Source organism: Vipera berus, assembly GCF_964194415.1.
Source record: "Vipera berus genome assembly, contig: HAP1_SCAFFOLD_376, whole genome shotgun sequence".
In the NCBI taxonomy this organism is placed as follows: domain Eukaryota; kingdom Metazoa; phylum Chordata; class Lepidosauria; order Squamata; family Viperidae; genus Vipera; species Vipera berus.
In genome coordinates, this window is record NW_027673401.1 from 7,471 (window position 1) to 28,774 (window position 21,304).

The 21,304-nt window shown below is 39.3% G+C and overlaps 1 long non-coding RNA gene across 1 annotated transcript; it reads right to left on the reverse strand.

Moving 5' to 3' along the window:
* Window positions 1-7,769: 7,769 nt before the first annotated feature.
* LOC308679388 lies at window positions 7,770-11,304 on the reverse strand. The gene is made up of 3 exons (XR_014028764.1): window positions 11,282-11,304; window positions 8,695-8,838; window positions 7,770-7,906 (listed from the first exon to the last, which is right to left on the reverse strand). It is a non-coding gene; the product is annotated as an uncharacterized lncRNA (long non-coding RNA).
* Window positions 11,305-21,304: the final 10,000 nt, after the last annotated feature.

Genomic DNA, 21,304 nt, shown 5'->3' on the forward strand with positions numbered 1-21,304 from the left:
AGGATAGGATAGGATAGGATAGGATAGGATAGGATAGGATAGGATAGGATAGGGTAAGAAAGGAAAAGAAAGGAAAGGAAAAAGGATAGGGGAAAGGAAAGGGGAAAGGGGGAAAGGAAAGTATAAAGAGGAAAAGGGAAAGGAAAGAAAGCAGCTAAAACTAGTTTTATGGCATCAGAATTTTCTGTACTTGCAAATCATCCTTTCTTCCATGCATCCATATATGTCTTCATATTTTCTTTTGTTCTTTAGTGTTCTCACCTCTTTTTTGTTGAGGGTCTTACCATTTCCACAGAACCAGAGTTTTTTTCAATTTTCCCTTTCTTCTCAACCCATTCACTCTTCCTTCCTTTGTGTTGTAGTTCAGTCTTCATTCATTCCCCTCTATATGGCCCAGTAACCTCATCGTACATCTATTATATTGGTAGTTCACTTTTGTATTCTATCCACATTTACTCAGCATCCAATCATTTATGATCCTCTCTATTTTGTTCTGTCCTATCATAGTGAAGTTATATTTATGCCGTCCAAAAGACTCGAATAGCAAAATGCAGATGCAAACAAAAAGTTTAACATAAGATAAATCAGTTTGGCAAATAAAATGAGTTAGTAAATAAAACATGAAACATTTAAAAACTCAAAGTAATTAATTTATCAGGAAGTACCTTTCTGATAAAAGGGACGCGGTGGCTCAGTGGGTTAGGACGCTGAGCTTGTCGATCAGAAGGTCAGCAGTTTGGCGGGTCGAATCCCGAGTGCCGCGTAACAGAATGAGCGCCTGTTACTCGTCCCAGCTTCTGCCAACCTAGCAGTTCGAAAGCACGTAAAAATGCTAGTAGAAAAATAGGGACCACTACGGTGGGAAGGTAACAGCGTTCCGTGCGCCTTTGGCATCTAGTCATGCCAGCCACATGACCATGGAGACGTCCTCGGACAAGCGCTGGCTCTCTGGCTTTGAAACAGAGATGAGCACTGGCCCCTAGAGTTGGAAACGACTAGCACGCATGTGTGGGGGAACCTTTACCTTTACATTTCTGATAGCCACTGTTAAAACTTCGGCTGTTGCCACTGTAATTTTAAGATTTTTATCTGAAAATAAAATTTTGAGTACCTTGGTACTGAACTGCTTTTGGACTCATCAAATTTGCACTCAACATTTTGTCCCAGTACTCATTGTTTGTTTAGTATTCAATGCACAAGCTAGAACATGCCAGTGTTGGCTGCCTTTTGACTCGCTATATTATTCCTTATGGGGAAAAAATTGTTTGGTACTCATCGTTTTTGGTATTCATTGTGTCTCCTGGCAACAATTAATGATGAGTAACAAGGTACCACTTTATTCAGAAATATCTCTTCCTGACCTGCCTTTTAGCAGATTATCTCCTGCTCAGAATTCCTATTCTATCATCTTGTAGAAGAGAACAAACATGAGGTTGAAGAAGGAATGGAAGAACTTTATTGCTGGGACCTCAGGATTTGTTCTGATAGATTTTATTGCTCTTATTCCCTTTATACAAGGTTACACACTCATTTTGTGGTAGTTGATTTATGATGACTCATTTTACTCCTTGTAAGGGCCTTTTATTGGCTAGAGAGACTTCACACATTTTCCCGCACCGTTTTTTTAGGAATATTAGTGAATTGTGTGATCTTGAATCATGGCTCCCAATTAACATCCAGGTTTTGGAAGGCTCCCTTCTAGCTATTAGATAGATTGATCTGCCATCCTCCAAACATCATCCTCCAATGAGAAAACACAGGAGGAACCAATTATTACAACAGTACTTGAGGTACTATATACCTCTTTTAGAAGAACAATTGGATTGAACTGTTGTCTTTTATGGAATTTGTGTATAACAGTTTTATTCATCTCTCCATTGGTGGGTCTGCCTTTCAGGCAGGTTATGCCTTCCATCCCTCTGGCTTCTCCAACTACACAATTCCAGCACCTGATGTTTCTTGAGCCTCAGGCTTTAGGCAGGAAGGACTGGTTTTTTAATTCCTCTTAAAGGAACAGTGGGATTTTATAAAGGCTACTTGCCAGTGGCCCACAGACCACTGGATCGCTTTGATTCAAAATATTGCTAATTTATTTGCTATAGTTTGCCTGTCTGATCATTCTTATGGATTCAAAACTACAGTCTATGATTTACTATTTTTTTCTTGTATGTTCTATATGGAAAGTAAGGATGGGTGGTGTGTGTGTATGGGTGGGTGGGTGGGTGGGTGTGTTTGGCTGGACTTTTACAAGATTGCTCTGTTGCATCTTGTAAGATTTTATTTTTGTGGATGTTAGCTTACATTGTGGCCTGGAAAAGTTTCCATGAGGATATAGAGAAATGCACAGGGCTTTTTTTATCATAGAACATCCAGAACGGAGTTCCGGCACCTTTTTTGGATGGAACCTTGCAGGGTAGGCAAGGCAGGTTGTATGACATGTGTGAGTTCTGGCACCTTTTTCTTTTACAAAAAAAGCACTGGAAATGCATAAGAGAAACTATAAGAATATGTAGACCAGTGGTATGGACTGAGACAAAGTTTCTTACCATGGTTAATAATAATGATTTACCATTATCATATGAATAAGTCTAATAATAGCATTTATCTCAATATTTAGTGTAGGGCAGGAAGCAGACAAGTGCAGATACAGTATTCTACTCTACCTATCCCCCCTCACACATGCACATACACAAAGACACAATGTGTTCATTGAAAAGTGCTTTTGATGTCAGGTCCTTCATGAATATGGCAATTTGGGGTGGACTATGGTTTTTTTAAAGGTAAAGGTTCTCCCGCACATGTGTGCTAGTCGTTTCCAACTCTAGGGGCCGGTGCTCATCTCCATTTCAAAGCCGAAGAGCCAGCGCTTGTTCAAGGACGTCTCGCGGTGGCTCAGTGGGTTAGGACGCTGAGCTTGTTGATCAGAAGGTCGGCAGTTTGGCAGGTTGAATCCCAAGTGCTGCATAACAGAGTGAGCGCCTGTTACTCGTCCCAGCTTCTGCCAACCTAGCAGTTCGAAAGCACGTAAAAATGCTAGTAGAAAAAATAGGGACCACTACGGTGGGAAGGTAACAGTGCTCCATGTGCCTTTGGCGTCTAGTCATGCCGGCCACATGACCACAGAGACGTCCTCGGACAAGCGCTGGCTCTTCGGCTTTGAATCGGAGATGAGCACCAGGCCCTAGAGTTGGAAACGACTAGCACGCATGTGCGGGGGAACCTTTCCCTTTCCCTTTATGGTTTTTTAGGGGGGGGAAAGAAGCATAAAATAGAAGACAACTCAAAAGTTTGGGTCCATGTAGGAAGCCAGCTGATTGTAGCCAAACTGTTTATGGAGATTCTCGGTCATCCAGGTCATGGTTGTCCCAAAGGGGTTTGTTTGTTTTTTCAAACCACAACTGCACTTTCTTGATTTTTCTTTAAAACCTTTTGTTCCTCTGAGAAGATCTTCCATTCTAACCAACTAGTGCAGGGGTAGGCAACCTCGGCTCTTTTATGACTCGTGGACTTCAACTCCCAGAATTCCTGAGCCAGCACAGGAGTTGGGAGTTGAAGTCCACGAGTCATAAAAGAGCCGAGGTTGCCTACCCCCAGAATAGACCTTGTCTTTCAGGTGCCATTTGAAAGCACCTTTGGAATTCGTGGCCAAACTGTTTACCCACAGTGGTAAGTCCCAGTTGACCTAACAGATACGATCTCTCTGCTTAGTGATAAGAAACATTGGGAAGAAACCTGCAAACCAGTCAAACCGTGAAATTAAGGATGATTGCAACGGGACAACTTATTTATTTATTTTTAACAAGCCACAATGGCCTTTCAGAACTCAAAACAGTAGCAGGATCCATTAATTGATTGCTTGCAAAAATGCAATAGGCAGCAAGAAAGTATGAACATCTTTACTCAGATCTTTATTCTTTTTAAGGTTATTGATTAACCTAATGATGCTTCTGTTGAACTCCTTTTCAGAAATGCATTTCCCTTTTTTTTTTTAAAAAAAAGGCGCTATTTTCGTTTACCTTTCTTGGAAGCTACGGGAAATGTTAGACCAGCAAAGAAGTATTCTAAAAGTCTAGGCTGTTTCTCCAAGTTTAAAGCCAAGTGCAGATAGTCCTTGGAGCAGGGGTGCCAAACTCGCAACATCACGTGACGTGTTGTGACGTATCATGGTGTTTTTTTTTACCATTGCCGGCAATGGGGTGGGCGTAGTTTTGCTATGATGCATCTGGCCTGTGGGCCGGCAGTTTGACACCCCTGCCTTGGAGTATGATGGCAACTGGGATAGGAATTGCCATTTTGCAAAGTGATGTAGTTGTAAAGCATGACATCACCTAACCACATCATTTAACAACATTAATTCCAAGTCCCAACTGCTGTCATTAAGCAAAGACCTTATGTAACCATGACTTATGACTTCCTGTTGGTTTCCTCATTGACATGGCTTGTAGCAGGTAATATGAAAAATTACAATCATGTGACCAGGGCTCACAGCCCAGAAGGGAACATTGGAAACCTAAATCTTGTAACCTGGACTCGCAAGAATATTATCACAAGCCAGGCACCAAGCTCCTAGCTTGCAGTTACATAACTGCAGGGGCACTGCAATGGCCAGACGTTTGAGACCAATCATAAGCCCCCATTAATCAACACCATCACAAATTTAAGTGATCACTGAACAAGTGATTGTAATTCAAAGATAACTTGTATATCATTTTATGTGGAGACTCTAAAGCAAATATGGAAGTTTTTTAAGAGGTCGAGTGGTGGATTTTGCATGCGTACAGGTAGTTCTTGACGTACGACCTCAATTGAACTGCAAATTTATGTTGCTAAGGGAGACATTTGTTAAGTGAGTTTTTCCCCATTCTACAACCTTTCTTGCTCCAGTTGCTAAGTGAATCACTGCAGTTGTTAAGTTAGTAACATGGCTGTTAAGTGTATCTGGCTTCCCCATTGACTTGGCTTGGCAGAAGGTCATTAAAGGTCATCACATGACCCTGGGAGATTGCAACCCATCATAAATATGGGTCAATTTCCAGTCATCTGAATTTTGATCACATGACCATGGGGATGCTGCAATGGTCATAAGTGTGAAAAATGATCATAGTTGGGTTTTTTTCAGTGCTGTTGTAACTTTGAATGGTCACTAAATGAATATTGTAAGTCGAGGACTACTGTAACCAGAAAATGGTGATGCATCCCCACAAGGTCAGGATCTGGGATTTCATAACTTAAAGCCAAGGGACTAAATTGGTAGCTTCTTTTCCAATTAATCACTTTTTATTAAAAGGCAAACATGGCAGCTCACTTCATCAGTTGCTTAGAGTAGTTAGGATTATGTAGAACTTATATTGGGGAAAAAATGGGAAGGAGAGAGGGGAAGTCAAGTTTCTTGTTCAACAGTGGGACTGAAGTTCCATTTTTCCCAATCACTTTGAGGTCTTGGAGCATCCTGAGTGGCTGAAATTCTCTGATATTGCTTTGTCCTTCTTTTGAATCTTGATATCAAATCTCTGTCCATTAATTCTTTTGCACAAAATTTCTCCTCTATTGCATTGCTGATAGATGATGGCATATATAACATTAGAGGAAGGCCATGTCTAATTACATGCCTGTTGGGGCCTGTGATGGTGTTGTATATGCGGAGGCAAAATAGACACTTGGCTTTGTTGCAGGGACTGGTTCACATGTGGTCAACTTTGTCCTGTTGTTTTATGTTGCTTGTGATCATTTGCTTTAGGTTGGGTAGATCTAAGTGATAGCCATTGGTGCTCTATTGTTCTGTTTCTGTGGCCTGTTTTTAATAGATCATTTCTAGAAATATAATTTGGCTCTAATGATTTGCTGATTGATCTTTTTGGGTGAGTAATTCAGTCTGGTTTAATACTATAAGTTGAACATTTCTGTTAATTGGGTTAGAGCAAATGGTGTTGTAACATAGAACCTGGTTATAGATAATGGATTTGGTGGTATCTTTTGGGTGGAAGCTGAAAACATGTAAGTATACATGGCAATCTATAGGTTTCTGTGCAATGTTGTGTTTATGCGTTTAGTTTCAAGGAAATGGACTTGTTTGTAGACAGGTCTAGATTGAGGTTGGTGTGTGGTGTGGTTGAAGTTGTGATGAGAGATCCATTTTTATGGATCCAGAAGATGAAAATGTCATACATGAATCTCAAGTAAAAAAAGGTGTTTCAATGGGTAAAAGTTAAGTAAGCACTGTTTTAGGTCAGGCATGAAGATTTTGGCATATTAAGGAGCCATGTATGTGCCACAATTTGCAGATATATGTTTTTGTTAAAGGTGACGTAGTTAAGAGTAAGTACAATCTGGTAGCAAAACATACTATTGTGATATTAGTGATGAAGGTCAATCATCCACCATGATCTCTTTAAAGGAAGATGCTGGATATACAATCTCAGATCATGTCTGTGCAGAGCAGAATGGCTGTTAACTATATTTCATCAATTCATCAGAAACTAACCATGAATATATGAATATACTCTCATATAAATGAGAGTATATTCTCCAAAATTGCATTATAGAAATTGTAACCTTTTAAGATTCGGGTTTGCAAGGTTGTGAACAAATAGGTAGGCATTACCATCTAAGGTGGCAAGACCCAATTAATCATTCCTTTTGTTCAAAGGATTCTGAAGAAAATGAGAAAAATCACCCAACAATTTTTCATAATGAATCCTGTTGGTGGATTATTGCTCATATTTCCTAACACTTATAAATGGAAGCAGTATATGAAAGTGATTCAATTCCTTTCCACAGTTGCTAGGTTTATTAGCACAAAACACTGGAAAGCTAAAGTAGATCTTTTATTGGTGCCATGACAGTTTGATATGTAGGAAATTGCTTTGTCCAAACTATTAACACAACAAAGAGCTTTGTAACTCCTTACAATTAATCAAATTTATTCAAATCTGAACACCCATTTCTTAGAAATTATAGAACCCTACAGCTGGGAAGGGACATTTCAGCTGTTGAATCCAAACCTTTGCACCATCCAGGACCTCAGATTAAAGCATTTACGGAAACTTTCCGTCTAGTCTCTGTTTGAATTCACCAAGGAAAAGGAGGCCAGTTGGCTCCACTGTTATACTATTTGTAAAACATTGGGGGGCGGGATTTAGACTGAGTAGGCTGAACCTATTTTTCTATCACTGTCATCTGGAATAAGAGAAGAGGCTTTGGCTTCTTTCTATGTAACATAGGTATTTGAAGGATGCTACTGCATTCCTCCCCACTTTTCTCAAAGTTAATTGTATTATATAGGGTTTCCTGCCTGAGCAGGGGGTTGGACTAGATGACCTCCAAGGTCCCTTCCAACTTTATATTATTATTATTATTATTATTATTATTATTATTATTATTAGTAGTAGTAGTAGTAGTAGTAGTAGTAGTAGTAGTAGTAGTAGTATATATAATACAATTATATATAATACAAAGTTAATTGAATTATATATAATACAATTTCAACAGTTTCTCCTTTCAGGATTCAGTTTTCCATCCCTAATCGAAGGAGCCCTCCTTTCAGTATAGTGAACTTGGAGTTCTCCTTGCCATTACTCTGAATTTATTAAAATCTACTTTCCCATTGTTCTAGATTCAAGTTTGACTTCACTCATCTTTACTTTCTCTTAAACTGAAGACTTCCAGCATTGCTTCCTTGGTTAAATTCTCCCAGCGTTCCTACCGTTTCCACTTCATTGATGAATCTTCACCAGTGGTTACTATCATGTTAAGGACAGTTGATCCCTGGTGTCTTCTTTTGCCTTCTGAAGTTGGTAGGAATTTCCCAGAGAGACTCACTTGACAGCTTCCCAATAGACAAAGTGCCTTATTATGTTCTTGGATGACTTTGGGCTAGTCATTCTCTCAGCCAAACCACCTCACAAGGCTGTTGTGGAGAAAAGAGGAGCATAGATAGAAATATCAAACCCAGGTGTTTCAATTGTTGCCATTTCTCAAGATTATATTTATATATATATTTATATCAACATATATATTTATATATGTTGGTTGGAAACATGTGGAAGAGGCCTTGTCCTGCAGTGGATAAACAATGGCTAGAATGAATGAATGAATTTATATATGTATTTATTCTAAAAAAATATATGGATTTATATGGAATCTTAAGCAATTCTAGGTAGCCTATAATTCTATTCGCCCACCAATGCATTCACTGATAAACTAGTTTAACTAGGGGGGAAAAAGAAAGAAAATAAAACCTTGATGCACACAACCAGCATGCCCCAGTGTGAGTATGGTAACCTAGCCACTGTAAAGGCTACCCACCCTATTTTTGCTGCTACAAATTGTAGTTGTCCACTCATGCAGTGTCAAGGGCTGCAATCTCAAGTGGTAGTGTTCACTTTACTAACTGCTCTTCATTTCATTGTAGATAAATATGCTCAATCCTCATTATTCAGGGATGCAAATTCACTTACTTGCTAAAATTTATTGGTAATCCCAAAATCAATACTTGTGGTGCTTCTGAGGTCATTCACAGACACGCACAAAATAGTATATATATAAAAAAATGTTAGCCCAATGCTAACATTTCCAGCTGAGTTTGAACAAGGTGATGTTCTCATATTGTAAACAAGTGTCCTGAATTTTGCCTGGGAGCAATAGTTCAGCATTTGCTAATTCGGTGTTTGAGGTGACTTTATAGAATATAATTACCGCAAATAAGGAGAATCAACTGTATCTCTATCCAGTTGACTATTCTGTTGGAATAGCCTCTCCCCTCTGGTCATTAGTTGTTGCTCTCCATGGTGCTGAAAATTACTGCAGGCACCAGACAACGTTCCAGGTCAATTCCCATGTCTGAATTAGAGCGAGCATACATGCCGTGTAATTGCAAAAATATAGCTTGAGGTTTATTTATTAAACATAGCAAACATTTACAAAAAAAATGACTAGGAAGAGGGAGGCAAAAGTAGGAAGAGAGAGACATAAACTATAGTCAAGACATAAAAAGACAAAGGAATCAATAACAATCTACAGTATCTGTATTTCTAGATCAGAAATATGGATAATGTAGATTGTTATGTTTATATCAGAGGGCACAGAACTTCCCAGAGCCACTACAACATGTAAGTATTTAGCGTGGACAATTTCAAATGAACAGGATTGTTATATTCATAAGAGTTAATTTAGTGTAGTGGTGAAGATGCTGGCCCAAAACTATGAGACTATGACTTCTAGTCCTAACTTAGGCATAAAAGGCAGCTGAGTGATTTTTGGCCAGTCACTCTCTCTCAGCCCATCTTGCGTAACAATGTGATTGTTGTAGAAAACATAGAAAGCAGAAATATTAGATATGTTCACCCCCTTTCACTCATATAACTAATCATCATCATCATAACGGGAGCAGAATAAGGATAGAATGCAAACCTTGGGCAATCCTTTCTCTACTTTGCACCATGAAATAAATAATTTGGTTTTATGTAAGATGTAGCCGGTTTTGTTCTTTTTATTATTATTTTTAGATGTTCATGAGTAGAAAATGGTGAAACTGTGATTATTTTTAGAGTTGGCAAGAGTTCTGATGGAAAAACCCAAAGAAAGGCAAGTTATTCTAGTCCTACTTTCTCACGTTAAGTGAGAATGAAGCAAGGAATCCACCAACCAGAGGACAACAGAAAAATTGGCGTAGGCATCGATAGTCAAGTGAAGGAAAGCTGGAAATATTTTTTTTAAAAACCAGCTTCATTTCCAGCTAACTTACACATGGGAGACAAACAGGTTAAGACTGTCATACAGAAGAGACTTTTTCTTCTCTGGGACTGTACCAGAAATGTGAATAAATAAATAATGCATTCCTTATTGTTTCAAAGCATACCAATTTGTTTCACACCTTCTTAACTAATGTGCAGGCCCAAATATGTTTATCTTCACCATTTCACACTTCTCTGAATTTGTAATATGTTGGCTTGAAAGCATTCTTAAAATGATATAGAAATGTGCCTTTTTGTGCTAAAGGGCAGACAAACATGCATCTTTATGCTACAATATTTGTAAAATGCCATGTTTATCTCCCCAAAGATTTTTAAATATACACCTAGATAAGTATAGACGAGTGTGGAGGAATAAGCCAACAATCCCTATTCATTTTCTCCTACTGTCCTTGATAGAAATCTCAATACAATGTATCAATTGCATAAATAATTTATAAATAATAATTGTTTAAAAATTGCTTTTGATTTAACTTAAATACCAAAAAGTACTCTAATCGTTAAAAGAAATTATTAAAACAATACAAGAAGTTTGAAACTGCATTCAGGTGTCTTCAAAACTAAAAAAATGCTTTAGCCTACCATGTCATCCATGAAGAAAGATCTAGAAATGCTCAGTGGAAGATAAGTCAACATTTTGCCTTAGAAAAAATAGGCTGATTTAACTGAGTCAAAGTCCATGCCGAACTAGTGCCCATAATTGATGGACCTCTCTCATCTCTTTACATACATTATGACTCCACTGTTTTGCACAATGTATTAGGATGGAGCAGCTGGAAAGTGAGGATAATTGAGTCAAAAGTGGACACACCCATTTTATTTAGTCTGATTCATCTTTTTCTTGGGTTGATTATCCCATTCATTGCCAAAAAACCCCTTCACACACTTTCCCTTTCATTGTCAAGCCCCACGCAGTGGTCAGGATTAAAGAAGCAACAATGGCAGAAATTTCAGCAAGGAATATTTAATGCTAATCTGGCATAAATGTAGAACCTTGGAAACTGAAATATTCTCAATTTCATTGATATGGTAAGTCAATTAAGAGGATAGCTTAATTGATAGAAATACTTTCCCCTGGGCTTCTCACTAGCTGGACTGAAATAAAACATTCCATTTCCTCATCCCCCCCCCCCACTTTCCAACAATTTTTCACATCCATACAGCCCTAAAAGCTGTATGGGTTAACTTCACCTTACTAAATTAGACAGGCAGAATGTATTCTCATAGTATAAAATCGGAAATTTTAAATTGCTTGAGGCAGGGCCAATACTGGATCCTGACTGGTATCTCTGGATTCAGATGACACTCCCATTCACAGTTCCTTTCTTTGCTGCTCATATTTTGATTGAATTAAAATAATTGGTTCATTTATAATCTATGCTTGCTAATTCATGGTGTTTAACATTTGTGACTTTGAATGCCACTCAGCATTTCCCTATTTGCAGAGCTTATAATACAGCATACAGCCACTCTATGGCTAATCTATGAATGTTTAAATATTGAGACAATGGATTTATATGGAAAAGCTTTACCTTGATCAATTGGTAGTTTAACTGCAAGGGGGGAAAAACGGAGAAGTTAATCGGATTCAAATGAAGCATTGTTCAGTAGTTGTGTCACTGCTGCAAATATTATTAATTTCTTGCTTCGATGGCTATGATTTAAGATGAATTTGCCAACAACAAATGATTTCTCTCTGTTAATTAACCGAAGGAAATGCTTATGCTAATATTCTTAAATTATCACCTGTATTGCAGTGCTGAGTTATTTATTTAAGTCAGCAAATTAAGTGATTGATGAAGTCAAAGCAAGATAGCTAAATTAAATAAAATAGCAGTGATCAGTCTACAGTTTTTAATTGTAGAATGTTTATTTTGAATCACCCCAAATCTCAGCACTGAGCAGGTATTTCCAATTTTAATAAGAAGGTACCTAAATCCAACAGCTGTTCAAAAATGGTGTTTTGATGTTTGTGCGTGTGTGTGTGTGTGTGTGTGTGTGTGTGTGTGTGAAAGCAAGAGAGAGAAACATAGCCCTAAGATTATTCTTTGCGTTTAGAAACTGGAAAAACAGTTAATGCAAGATTGATAGAAAATATATACCACTTACCTCAACATCTGTTCCAGGTAAACTGGTGGAAAAAGATAAAATTATCAACAGAGAACAACTCTTGCTGAGAAAGTGTGAACATGTTTTCTGAAAAATCCTATCTCACTAATCCTTCTGTGGGGTATGAAGAGACCTGGCATTAAGGACGAGCAGGCGAATGCAGTTTTCTTGGGCTCTTAAAAGAAATTCAGCCAAAGAAACTTAATCAAGCTTAGTAATCATGGGATAACAGTTCCTTTTAAAGATGAATAAACAGGCAGCGATCACTCGGTCTATGCGAGTCATTCCTGATCCAGTCTGAATTTGAAGAGGGCTTTATTCAAGTTTGCAATTGGAAATTCAAGGCCCCACTAATTCGATTTGAGCTGCTTCGAGATTCGAGATTCGGTTTCAAATGGATTCTCCCATAGCTGTACTGCAGAAGAATCAGACCATCTGCCTCTTTTCCTCTCCCACAATAGGACAGAAATAGCCACGATGGTCGACTTTTTAGAGAACATGATTTTCAGACGGTACCTTCAAGGATTTCATAACAATACATACCTCTTTGAAGAAAACAATAGCAGGAATAAGGGAACGATGGCACAATAGCCTCCCCATTGCCTGACAAATATCCCATAGTAAAGTTGGCTGAATCCAAACAGAAAGTATCCATCTCTGATTTTTTTTAAAAAAAACTTTTAAAAGTAGTTTTTCACTTTCTACTTTTCTGGGCTGATAGACTTGGCATGATATCGAGGGATTCCCATTTACTCGCCCTTGTGGGGTACTGTGACTTTGCGGTCTTAGATCTCTGTGTTCTTATCAGAACCCATTCCTATTTTATTTTATTTCATTTCTATTCTATCTATCCTCTCTGATCTAAGAACAAATCCCACCTTTCCCTGGATTCTGCCATATTCCCAAGGGGAAGGGGGGGGAATGTGCCTGCGGGGCTATTACTTTCACTTCCTCTATTCGCTACAATGTAATCCTTTACTTTGTTTATTGGGTCTGTATCCTCGACCCGCCCTGCTGAAATGTAACAACTTGTTTCCTGCATTATCTCTCTCTTTCTCAACTTTATCTTTTAAACTGTTGGTTAAGAACAAAGGAGGAGTGCCTGGTTTATGTCTACGCTCTCAGAGGAAGGTGTGAAGAAGTCGCTGAGCCTCGCTACATGAGCTGGAGACAGGCCGATGTTATCTCCCCAGTTCCCATAATGGACTTAACACTTGGGGATTGGCAATCCCACATGGGGCGGTCGATCTATGGGGTGGGGCCTTGCTTGGGGATACTATAATCTACTGCACTGCACGGGAAATCTCAGATCCTGTCTATTATGCCTGCTATCACCTGCTCTTAATAAAAGTTCCTGTTGGGAAGAAATTGTTTCCAAGAGTTCTGGTTTCTTAAGATGTGGATTTAAAGTGGGACCTGACAGTTCTGATGGTTCAGGGGGTTAGAATAGATAACTGCAACTCTTGGGAAGATCCCCTTCCTCACAGGTGTCAAACTCGCCACATCATGTGACATGTCATGACGTATCACAGACTTTTTTTTTTGCATTGCCGGAGGTGGGGTGGGTGCGGCCTCCATATGATCCAACCAGCCCATGGACTGGCAGTTTGACACCCCTGCCCTTCATCAATGGCTTCATCGGGAGGTCAGGTGACACAGGGCACAGAGGCAAACCTTGGCCTCTTCTGAGTAGGTCTTGATCATGTCCCCTTAAAAAAAAAGTTATAATCGCATATATTTAATTTATTCATATATGTGGACTCTCACCCGTGTCAGAGAGCCCATCCCAACATTATCCTGTTCAGCGCTCTCCATATACAGAAGTCAACATGCAGTGTAGTATGTTGTCTGTCACAACCTGAGAAGCAGCAGAAAAGCCATTGAATCTGCAAAGGAGATCTCAAGGCAGCTAAGCCTTTCACCAGCCATCTGATCTGATTTGCTGCATTAAAGCAGCTTTCCACTCACATTCACAACTCTGCTTCGTTGTGGTGGTGATTTGATCAAAGCTCACTAAGAACCAAAGGATCCTTTTGAAACTTTGGCTGGCTCTAGTTCTTAACAAAAAAGGGGGGGAATTTAGGGGAAAAGTAAGGTATTGTGGGGTGGGTGGGTGGGTGTTTCATTTGTTCAAAAATTAAAGAATAAACTGAAAGTTCTCAAAGAGAACGAGAGAGAGCCACAGAACCCTGATTAAGAAGGATACATTGTAACATCTTACATACTAGTAAGAGGGTTGTTAATTCGTGGGCTCTGGTGAGCAGGAATGAAGACACAAGGCTGAGTACATAGAAACTCATTCTTTATTTCTTGCTGGAACCGTACTTGAGCCTGGGCCGCTCCCAGCCACAATATATAGCCAAGCCCTATGGTAGCAGCCAATAGGATTGAACCCATGCTTGGCACCTGAGGCTGACCAATTGCAGGACCGGAGATGGCCTGTCTGGGTTGCTGGAGAGCCGTTAGCTCTCCAGCAACGCACGTGGTGTAGTACCAAAAGCCCAGTACATAACAAGGGTGGCTATTGGGCACTGAAGCACAGTCTTGCACTAGGCTTTTCCTCCTTTCTTCAGAGCCCCTTGCAGTCATTGCCAAGTGAGGTGAGGCCCAGATCACATCCCCTTTGTGTGAGGTTTCTCAGGCCATGACACTCTTCCCACTTCCTACTTAACATGAGGCCACTGGGTGAGATCATCCAATTGCATGAGATGAGGCGTCATCAACTATATTTATGATACTCAGTTGTACATCTTCAGTCTGGATCAATTAAGTGATGCTGTCATTGTCCTGCCTCAGTGTCTGGAGGTTGCGGGGGTCTGGCTAGAGAAGAACAGGTTTCAGTTCAGTCCTAGCTAGACTAAGTGAGAGGCTATGGATGGTAGGTACTCCTGCTGCCCATGATTTGTCATCTTTAGTTCTGGAGCTGGTTGCAGTGCCCCCAGACAGCACCAATGTTCAACTTGGGGATCCTTCTCTACCTTTCAAGAAACAGGAGGCTCGGACACAGCTTTGCGTTGCATCTCTTCCTGCACCAGGAAATGCTGTACATTGTCACTCAATAAACTATCCCTATAATACCTTTGTTTCTCAAGTTGTACCAGCTTGCACTAGGCATCCAGGTGCAATTCAAGGTGCTAGTTGTCATCTAAAAAAGCTACACATGAAATGAAACCAGGTGAAAGGAGTGACCACCTTTCTCATTATCTCATTCTATCCCATCAGATCTGTCAAGAAAGGCATGCTCTGGATCCCATCAATTAGAAAATGCCATCTTATGAGACCCTAGAACAGGGGTCCCCAACCTGAGTCACTTGGTATCGAGTCATTATGCATCACATTAATTAATTAATATCCTTCTCCTTATCTATCCTTCACTGTTTGTTTTAGTGGTCAAAAGAGTCCTGAATACAAAGAGATAGTGTAATCTTCAACACGTCTTCTCATCATCTTGGGTTCCCTCCCAATGTCCACCATCTCTCAAATCATCTGAAGCTAATCTCAGGATTAGGGCGGGATATAAATGGAATTAAAATAAAAAAATAAAATAAATAAATACTGGCTTGGTCAGCATATCAATTGCTATCTGTTCTGTAGGACAACATTGAACACTGACGTTGTCCTTGTTCTCTTATAGAGAACAATTAGGAACAGAGCTTTTGTTGTTGTTATCAAAGGCCAGGGCTTTTTTGTCATAGAATGCTCAGAACAGAGTTCCAGCACCTTTTTTGGATGGAACCATGTAGGGTAGGCAAGGCGGGTTGTATGACATGTGTGAGTTCCGGCACCTTTTTCTTTTACAAAAAAAGCACTGTCAAAGGCTGAGGTTTGATAACTTCAAAGACCTCTGGTGATTTATAAATCCATCTGGTTTCATTGATTTTACTGGTTCGGATTTGGCAGAGGACAAACTTGATGGAGAACAGTGGCATGGTTTCTGTTAGCCCAATGATTACTCCAATATACAAAGAGGACTGATGCCCACTTGTAGACATGTGGACAATCCTGTCTCTAGATCAGTCTAAATCTACCGTATGTGTCCAAGTAATTCAAGGTTTCTCTTCTCTTTAATTTTAATTCAGCCATGCCTTTGAGATAATCTGCCAAGCCTCCTGACTATAGTCCAGTCATTTTGGGTTGGTGTATCTAGTTTTTCCCACTGCTGTGATAAAATGCTTACCTGCTTTTATACAGTTTGTGCAAATATTTGACCTACAGAAAATGTATGATTTCAGTTCTTTATTAGCTGTTGTGAAGTACGTTTTTTTGCAGTTCTCTTTTTTCTGTAGAAAGTTGGTCTCCAACTTTAAATGTATCTAATAACATGACCTCAGCCAGAGTTGGGCATTCTAAAATCCATTATGTTTCATATCTGATTGAGGAGGTAGCTTCCTCCTTGGTTTCTTTCAATCCAAGATAATAAGAGAGTTTGCCAAGTTCTTATGCAGAGAGACTGCACAAATCTTCTTTCTGGTTTGTTTGTCTTTGTAGCAACGTTAAATCATCAGCATAACTCAGAATAAAGGCCTCATTGTTATTGAGTATAGATAAGGATCAGCCATGCCTAAAATCCTCTTTTTTTAAAAAAAAATGCTTTAGTTTTCATTCCACACGCTGGCACCCTGTTTTAGTCCATAAAGTATTCTCTGTAGTTTTCATTCAAGACTCTCCTTGCCAACTGGAGGCTGTTCTTCCTCAAATTACCCACAAAAGCTGTCTTAACATCCAGATCATGGTACCATGCCTCGGTCTGCTGCTATTTTTAAAAGAGATCTGATTGAAGCACACTTCAAAAAAAGGGCAAAAGCCTTCTTCATGAAATTTGCATATTTCTGGGTGTGTCCTTTGACTAATTGTCTCTGTAGCTCTGGATTTCTCCATTTGCATCATGGCTGATCTTGAAGACCCATTTACATCCTAGTGGTCTTTTTGTGCCAGGTTAGTTGTTAACTGCTGAATTTGATTTCTTCCTTGGAAAAAGGACATTTTCTCCTATTGAGATCTCTACCATGTTCCTAATAGACCACTTATTGCTTCCTTTTAACTTTAACTTTTATTCACCTTAGCATCTCTGATGATCCAATTTCTTCTGATTCTAGTTTCTTCCAGATACAGATCTTGCAAGCAAATGTTATTCAATCATACTGTCAGGACCCACCCCAATCCACGTCTTAGGAAAGAAGAACTCTTGGAGACAGGATTGTCCAAGCAGGAATTTTTACTAAAACATGATTGTCAGTAGGTAATCTAGACAGGATCTGGAAACTGTGTTGCAGATTGATACTTTTAAAGTGTCCCTGAGTAAAAACCCCTCCCCTCAGTCCATTTGGTCAGTCCCGGATCAATTAATGTTCAGGTGTCAAAACCTTCCATGGGAAAAGGGATCTTCCATGCCTTTACAACACTTACTTCCTCCCCTTCAGATTCCAATCGAAGATACAAACCAGAATCTTCCTCCCCACTCTTTCTTTGTTCTTCTCAGTTCAAAGTTTCTTCCCCTGGTCTTTGATGATGGCCTCCAGGCAGGCTGAATAAACAACCTTGCATCTAATGGATAGGGATGGCCAATTAACATCTTCTCTCCTCCTCCTTGGGAATGGCAGAATCCAGTGAGGGGTGAGATTTAGGGTTGCACAGATAGGGATTTAGGAATGAAATATAAATGGATTCTGACACATACAGCATCTCAGCAGATTCACACCAGTTGAAACTAATTTAATTTTCAGGTTTACCACAACCATATCTGAGTTGATATGGGAAAGGAATGAATCTAATTGCATATGACCAAAATCATAATTTATGATGAAAAACTAAGAGAATTACTGAAGGATACAAAAGGGATGAGACAATATTTTCTTTTAATAGTGTCAAGAGTAGTCCTTGGGAAAAATGGTCATGGATAAAATGGAAATAACTGAAAAATATTAGAATGAACATAAAACAACTGAAGTCCTAAATGAACAAGCATTGGAGAATTGATTAATTTTGTAACTGAATGAATAATAAGTTAGACATTAGGAAAGATGTTAAAGTTTTTTGGAACACAGTAAAAAGAATTATGTTATAAAATGACACAGAAAGAAATTGAATTACACTAGTGGGAAATGTGGAAAAAAATTCTTGGTGGAATTATGAAGTGAAAAAGGCATATACAAAAAATATGCATAAAATGATTGTTGTAAAAAGAGAGAAACAGAGAGAGAGAATAAAATAAAGATATTGTATGATGTTATAGAGAGAACGATATGGTTACAAAACAAGTCAAAGGAATGGATAAGATTATGAGCGATAAAGAAAATGCACAGGATTTTTATGGAAATTAAAAAAAAATCAGAATCCAGTAAAAATGGCTAAACAAGAAGCCATTCACTAAATGAATGGAATTAAAAATAAAAATCATCAAATTATTTAGGATGAAACTCAGTGAGGAGATGCTGGGAAAAACATATGATATCTATATCTTAAGAGTAGAATTGAACTGAATGGTATGCATATTATTTAAGAAAAAAATGGAAATCTCAAATGCAGCGAGAAGAGTGAAAATTGTCTAGCTGTTGGAAAAATGAATGTGTTGCTGGAGAAATATTAAAATACGGACGTAACTTGCTTGTGAGTGGTTGAGCAACTTCTTTCATGTTTTTTATGAAAATTGTATCAGTGTGCGATGACTGGAAGAATGCTATTATTGTCCTTTCTGATAAAGGCGGGGGGGGGGAGGCCAAAGAGAGTGCACATAACACAGTGGGATTAAGTTAGGACATTTTGCAAATTCTGTTCGAACTGGTAAGAGGTGACAATAAGCATTTTTTAAAAAAGAAAATGTCAGAACAGGAGTGAAATTTTCTGGCAGAAATGGGGTGTTAAGGCCAGATCCAGATTTTTGCTTTTCAGCAGGTCAATGAGAAATCTATGCATGTGAAAAATATATTTTACTTCATATTTGCTGATTTAGAAAAAGTGTACGATAAATTGAATAGGCTTGGACTATGAAATATTTAGCAATTTCGTGAAGCTGAAAGTTCCTTGCTGAATGCAACAACAGAATTGCTGCCGGACATTAAGCCTATATGAGAATAAATGGAATGATGGTCAGAGAATGAATCAACATAGAGCAGGACTATGACTAAGCTGAACAAACTAGAATATGAAGTCATATATGGATGATGTGGTGTTGGTGGGAAATCCTTGCACAGACAGGATTGGAAAGGTTTAGTGAATTTTGTTAGCTCGAACTTCTTTTAGCTGTTTTCCTTTTCTCATCTCATATCTTTAATTTCCTTGACTTACCATTCCTTATTCTTTTCCTGTGCTTTACATAATATTAATTACAGGGACGTCCACAGAAAACTGTGGTGTTGCTGAAATGATGATACTCATCTAATAACAGCATCACCCACACGCTGCTTTAGGTACTTGCAACTAAGCTCATGAACATAATTTGTGTCGCATGTTTGATGACCTTGTCTCAAATGTGTCGTATTTTGCTCTTTCTCATCACCCTCCAAATGCCCAGGATGGCATATTCTCCAAAAGAAAATAGCATGATTAGGCACGAATGAAGGCGAATATACGTGTCCCAGGATAATGTTGCAGGATCCAATCTGGGTCGGTCACCAGGATCAGAGGAGTGGTGGGATTCAGATATGTGAACAACCGGTTCTCTACGTGGATGTCGTTTCCGGAAGTCCGCTCTGGGCAACAAAATATTAGCTACCGGTTCTGCTGAACTGGTGCAAACCGGCTGAATCCCACAACTGGTCCCAGTGACCGACCCAGATTGGATCCTGCATGATTATGCATGTATATCTATATGTAAAAAAATTGATCTTTCCAATTCAGTTGATTGCAATGCAGTTTTCCATAGATTGCAGCACCAGTGAACTGAAACTAAGTCACATGTGCTATCCCATGGAGAAAGCAGAATGTCAGCCATCAAACATTCATAATGCACTGTGGGACTCTCTTTGTTCTCTGTGGCCTCCTCCTATTATACGTAAGATGCTCCCCAGACCAACAGCCCTTGCAATGCACCCAAGCCTTGGTGGAGCAGTGGGCTAATGCCTCCTTAAGTAACACCAGCTGCCTGCAATTAGTGCAGGTTCGAGTCCCACCAGGCTCAAGGTTGACTCAGCCTTCCATCCTTCCGAGGTAGGTAAAATGAGGACCCAGATTGTTGGGGGCAATTAAGCTGACTTTGTAATAATGCTGCTTGGGGGTGTGTGTGAAAGCCCTAATAAGCAGGCATATACATAGAATGAAGGCTACTGCTAAGCTTGTAAGCCGCCCTGAGTCTTCGGAGAAGGGCGGGATATAAATGGAATTAAAATTAAAAATTAAATTAAATTAAAAGCAATTGATCCAGCCCAGAATCTGCCGTTCAGTGGAAAGCCACCTCTGGCCGGGCAGAGGAAGCGTGACTGTAACCCCCTTCAGATTTCCTCAAAACTCCCGAAAGGGTCGCAGCCTCAATTTTGAGAAACTCTCCTGCCTCTCATACAGGTAGAGGTTAGATGAGATTTATTAAAGGTGATTAGCTTTAGCAAAGTTTTCACATTTTATAAGCTTTTATCACTTTAAAGCCGGGAAAAAAATGCATTTAAAACCATTTCATTTATGGGCAAGATAAATTATACATGCATTAACTCTATTCATTCCATAATGTTAAACTAATGGAATAATTGAATTATTGATAAGGCATTTCAATGTAATTACATAAATTTATAGCAGACAGAAAGGCTACCTGAGGCTATGGTGTGTGTGGGTGGGTGGGTGTGTGCGCATGCGTGCTTTGCACACCATTCTGCCAAGAAATGAAAAAAGGCAAAGCTGATGTGGAATTATTTAGATGCTTGCACCTAGATATGGTTCAGCTTGCAGCTACAACCTGAAAAGAATGAAGCCGGACACCAGACCTGATGTAATCCAAACTTAAATTCGTACTATTGAGGCTACAAACTTTTTCATGTTTGAATATATGCACCAATGTACCACAGTAAATCCCGTTCTCTAATCCAGAAGTTGAAGCCAGGCAGAATGTGCACAATTATAATTAAGGAAACTTTTTTAAAAGAGATCTTGGGTTTGAACAACTGCTTGAATCCCACAAAAGCAAGGACAGTTTATCTGAAGGTCAAAGGAGATCTTAGATCCAGGGTCTAACAGTCTGTTGAACTCTTAGTTCTAAGTTTTTCTGACAACTCTTCTCTGAAAGAATAACAGAATAAAGGAGTTGGAAAGGGACCTTGGAGGTCTTCTAGTCCAGGGCTTTTCAACCAGTGGTACTGGTACCACCTGTGGTACATTGGCACCTGGCAGGTGGTATGTGGCCATCCTAGAAAAGTGGTAGTGGGGGAGAGGAATGAGCTGAACTGGTGGCAGCACCGCACAAGCCTGAGCGAGAGACGGCTGGAGCTGCAGGGCTGTCAGGGCTCAGCAGAAGCACCAGGATC